We start from the raw sequence: 5,217 nt of genomic DNA, 5'->3' as shown, positions 1-5,217 counted from the left end.
CCACTGAAATTGCATTTGCAATGTTTTGAAAATGGCTGTCGAAGGCCAACCTTTGTGTGCTATACGAAATTGTATACAAAGTTTAATTTGTGTTTAATCGGTATCTTATTTATTTTGTTGGCTTTTCAAAAAAACTAAAAAGTTTTCTTTTGGAACGAAAAACTACGCATTTCCAAAAATTTAGTCCAGAAGAGCCAGCAAATTAATCGGGTACTTACTTCGATTAAGTCCCTCGATGTTGGTATTATTTGCCGAAAAATAACACCAGCAGAAACTATGCCAAGCAACATCCTGTAATTAAGAAAAAATGACATTCAAACATAGCTATATAATACGATATTTTACGCATACTCACCTAACCTTAAGATTACACAACCGCCGCGTGCCAGAAAAATATAATTGAAATGAGATATGAATTCGCCGTGTATGTATACGGATTTCCATTGAATTCATTCTGACATTTTTTGCAATGAAGAAATATCATTTCACCAAGGCGAATCTATACAAGGTGGTGTTATCGGATCCGCTGATTTCACGGCGAATTTGTACCTTTTTTCAAAATCATGTATTTGTTGTAATTTGGCTTGTACTGATTGTCAGGGAGCGTATAATTTGTTGTTGCAATTTTTGTTTTTGCTCTGTTAACACCACCTTGTATAAATTCGCCTTGCATTTCACCTTGTATGTATGTATACGGTTTTCCATTGTATAAATTCGCCTTGAATGGTTTCTGACAATTGTACCAATGTACATACATACATGCATTCCACAAAGTGAACGTAGTATGTCGGTCAGCGTTCGGAATTTACTGCAATGGCAGTAAATCTACTACACTTTTTAGCGAAATTGAATTTTCTACTGCGGTTTTCAACTCTTGAATTTTTTACCACAACTTGAATTATTACAATATATTTTGAGTCAGTAAAGATGTTTCTGCAACAAAGCATATAGTTATAAAATATAGGTACATACGTAGAATATATTTTATGGTTGGTATAAAAATGTAAAAATCTAAAATCCACGGCAGTGGATTCGGCAATTCGAATCGTGCTCGGCGCGGACGTGTACGCCGAAATTATTATGCCCGGTAGTCTGCCGACGTCCTTTGGACCCTTGTTGGCCCAAAGTACAATATTTGGTTGGGTACTCTCGGGCGCCTACCGCGCCTAATTAAAAAAAAAAATATATAAATAATTCTTTTCAATAACATCTTTTTTTCTTAATCTTGCTTATAATGAATATTTGTATACGTTTATTCTAGTTTTTTATTTCTAAATAAAAGTGCATTGAATTATGATCACGTCTGTACCTTTATTTCTCTCTCTCTCATCTCCCAGCAGTAGGAAGAAGAACGGACATTAACGCACTGGTCACCGGAGATATTTTGTTTTGCAGTTTTGAGAAAACAATAAAAATGACTGAAATTGTAAACAGACTCAGGTGAGCCTGGTAGCTGCATCGTAACAAATCATTTTCCAGATGTTGCTTATCGCAAGGGGGCCGGTATGTTTAGGCCTTCAGCCTAAATATTACTATTTACGCACCCCCTAATGCCAGCATATGTACGTGCATAAGTGTCTGTGTAAACATATAATATATATTATATGTTTATGTGCATACACAGATATATGCATGCGCACATGGGGTAGTATGCGCGGTTAATTTTAATATCCCGCCGGATAATGAACTCTCGTCAAGTTTCCCCTTAACGTCAGTTATTGTCCGGCGGTCCGATTAAAGGTCCCGTAAACTTTTTCTAATCACTTCGGTTCAGAAGATCAACGCGAACAGGCCAGCTACCAAGCCACTCCCGTCCAAAGGTATTCAAATATTGTATTATTCCACATTTATATATATATATCTATACTGAAATAAATCGACTCTTGATTGAATTCACCATTAACATCAAAATATCTTGGTTCTCTTTATTTCTTTCTATCATATTTGCACTGGAGCGTAATTCCCAATCGCCCCCGTGTAATCAAACCTTGAAATTTCGATAAATCGATATAGTTTGAAAATTCCATAAACTTCGCTTCGTTGAACCAACCAATTTCAGTAGATCAATAATTATCGATAACTTTGTAAGTTGAAAGAACTCCATGCATTACGACACCTCGATATATTTCGTTAAGTCTATAAATAATGATAATTCAATAAATATCGATAACTTGATACATTTTTTTAACTTGACAAATTTCGTTAATCCCACACGTTTTTATAGCTCGATAACTATCCGTAAATTTGGATAAGTTGCTGTGTCTATAAATTTCGACAACTCAGTAAACATTGATCAGTTTGAATAATTCGATACGTTGCGATAACTTAATAAGCATGGATAAATTTCGATAATTATAAACTTCGATGATTCGATAAATTTCAGTAACCTTTATGGCTGATTTTATTTCGATTCCTATCGGAAAATTTAAGCTCTGTTAACCTAATTCTTATGTATTTCTCATTGTCTCCATTTTCGCCTTTATCTCAATTTTCGTCTTTATCTACATTTTTGCCTTTTTTTGTCTTCATCGTTATCACTTGTTTCTTCATATTTATCTTTATTTCAAAGTTCAATTTCAAATACGAAGTAAAACAAAATGCGAAACAGCTTAAATTGAACAGGTTGCAAAAACAACCATACACAAATATGGAAATTTTTAAACGACGATTTTCAACCAATTTCGAAACTATAAAAACTCTCCTCATCTACAGAAAATTACCTTTCCAACGGTGTTTTTGGTTTTGAAATCGGTAAATTTACCTTGGTCTTCATCTTTGTTTTTATCTTTCACATCTTTGCTTATATCCTTTCCTTTTTCTATTCACGTAGATGAGATGAGGTGCGATGACGTGATAAGATGTGACGTGATTTTATGTGATGTGATAGGATGTCATCTCATGTGTTGTCATATCCTCTGATGTCATGTCATATAATGTCATACCATATGATGTCATATCATGTGATGCCACGTCATGTAATGCCATGTCATGTCATACGATGTCATATCATGTGATGTCAAGTCATGTGATGTCATGCCATATAATGTGGTGTCATATCATATAATGTCATGTCACGTGATATCGTGTGATGTGATATCATATTATGTGATGCGAGATCATGTGATGTCTCTTCATATCATGTGATTAAATGTGATGTGATGTCATGTAATGTGATCACATTCCATGTTCCGATTAGTGTATCGATAACCCTGTTGATAACTGTGTTTATAAAAATACCGATAACAATATCCATACACATATAGAAAAATACAACGGTTGTCAAATCGATTAATTCAGCGCTAAATATAATAGTCATCAGTATCGATTATTGTACATATCGTTAACAATATAAATGACTAAATCGATAACAAAATCAATTATTTAATCTATTATTATACCGATAACAATATCCGCTATTGTATCTATAACAATATCGATTATTATATTGATTATTATATTGATTATTATATCGATTACAATAGCGGTTATCTAATCAATAACAGTATGATTATTTTATCGATAGAAGTATCGATTATTATATCGATAAAAATATCGGGTTTTATATCGATAACAATATCGATCTTCATCCTCATCCTTTTCTTCATATTTATCTTTATTTTTGCATATTCCTCTTCACATTTACCTTAAAGTGTTTAAATTTACTTTGATCTTCGTTTTTGCCCGTACTTCTAGGCATCTTTGTTTTTGTTTTTATTCTCAAACCGCTAAACCGCTGAGAACCATTTCCATTATTCCCCTTGAATTTGACAATTTACTCCCAACCAACCAACTGCCGCTAAAGAAGTTTCACTTCATAAATTCAAGAAATGTTCTTACCTTTTCAGTTACCCTAATTCTTATGTATCTCTCATTGTCTCCATTTTCGTCCTTATCTTCACTTCTGCCTTCTTTTTTTTGACTTCATCGTTATCATTTATTTCTTCATGTTCATATTTATCTTTATTTCAAAGCTTAATTTCAAATGTGTAGTGAAACAACAGGCGAAACATGTCAAATTGAACATGTTGCAGCAACATATATACACAATTCGAAAATGTTTAAACGACGGTTTTGGCCGTAATTTTCAACCAATTGTGAAACCATAAAAACTCTGCTACTGAAAAATGCCTTTCCAATGGTGTTCTTGGTTTTGAAATCGGTTCGGTAGAATCGCCAAACGAACGGAGACAAAATTTATGTTAGCGTATTACTATATATTAATAGTTCGAGTTCAGTCTTGAATATTAACAAAAAAATTACATGTTAGGTATTTATTATTTGTGTACTTAAATATTGTATAATTAAGAACTTTTTAATATCAAGTTGAGTATTTTAAAATTCAAATCTAGAATTCTCCAAATCTAATTCTTAACACTAGAGTACACGCGTGGCCTACTATAGTAGACCACGGCAAGATTTTTGTTGATACCTTGACATTTTTGTATGTTAGAGCGGTGCGGTTCCAGGCAAGCCTTCTGCATTAAATTTGTCGACGAGTGAGTACCGCGCTTAACTTCTACGCGTATGCTCTTTTTTGTGGATTGGCGCGAAAATCGCGGGCCTACCATAGTAGTCCGCGCGAGTATTGGTGTACCGAATTTATAATTTGGTTACTTTGCATATGCGGTGCATCAGTGTTCTTAGAAACTGCCGCCGATAGCCACTTGAAATATTTTCCAATTTGATGAACATTGCTGCAATCGAAGCTCTCATAATCAACCAAATGAAAGTCAATCCTGAAAAAATTTCACGGATAACTTTTTACAAGAATAGTCCCTCAATTTTTTGAAACCCGCTTTAAATCGCTGTACATCCATTGAAACACTTCTCTAACAACTAAATTTTGGAATAGGGAAGCTCTTAGGAGCAATTCAAACACGATGTAAAACCAAATTTTAGTTGGTCGGTTCACCTATTGTACCAGAGCTCTAAGTCCATCCACAAAAAGTGGTGCAAGACCTTTAACAAATGGGTTTGAGTTCTATGTGGACCGGCCTTATAGCGTATGCAATATTCAGTTTTAAAAATTCATAACGGAATTCTAAAAATGAGATTTAGATTTAGTACAATGATTTCTTTTTATCTATACGAGAACGGGTTGAAGGATGCAATACACGTTTTAGTCATACGAAAAAAATAAAAATAAAAAATTGATTTATAGGCAGCATATACGGCGCGTCTGAGCCGCGAGTCGGTTTGGATGTGTTTGTGAAAATA

This window comes from Rhagoletis pomonella, unplaced genomic scaffold, assembly GCF_013731165.1.
Source record: "Rhagoletis pomonella isolate Grant_MI unplaced genomic scaffold, Rhpom_1.0 Rhpom_scaffold_00015, whole genome shotgun sequence".
NCBI classification, from domain to species: domain Eukaryota; kingdom Metazoa; phylum Arthropoda; class Insecta; order Diptera; family Tephritidae; genus Rhagoletis; species Rhagoletis pomonella.
This window is presented reverse-complemented; position numbering follows the sequence as displayed.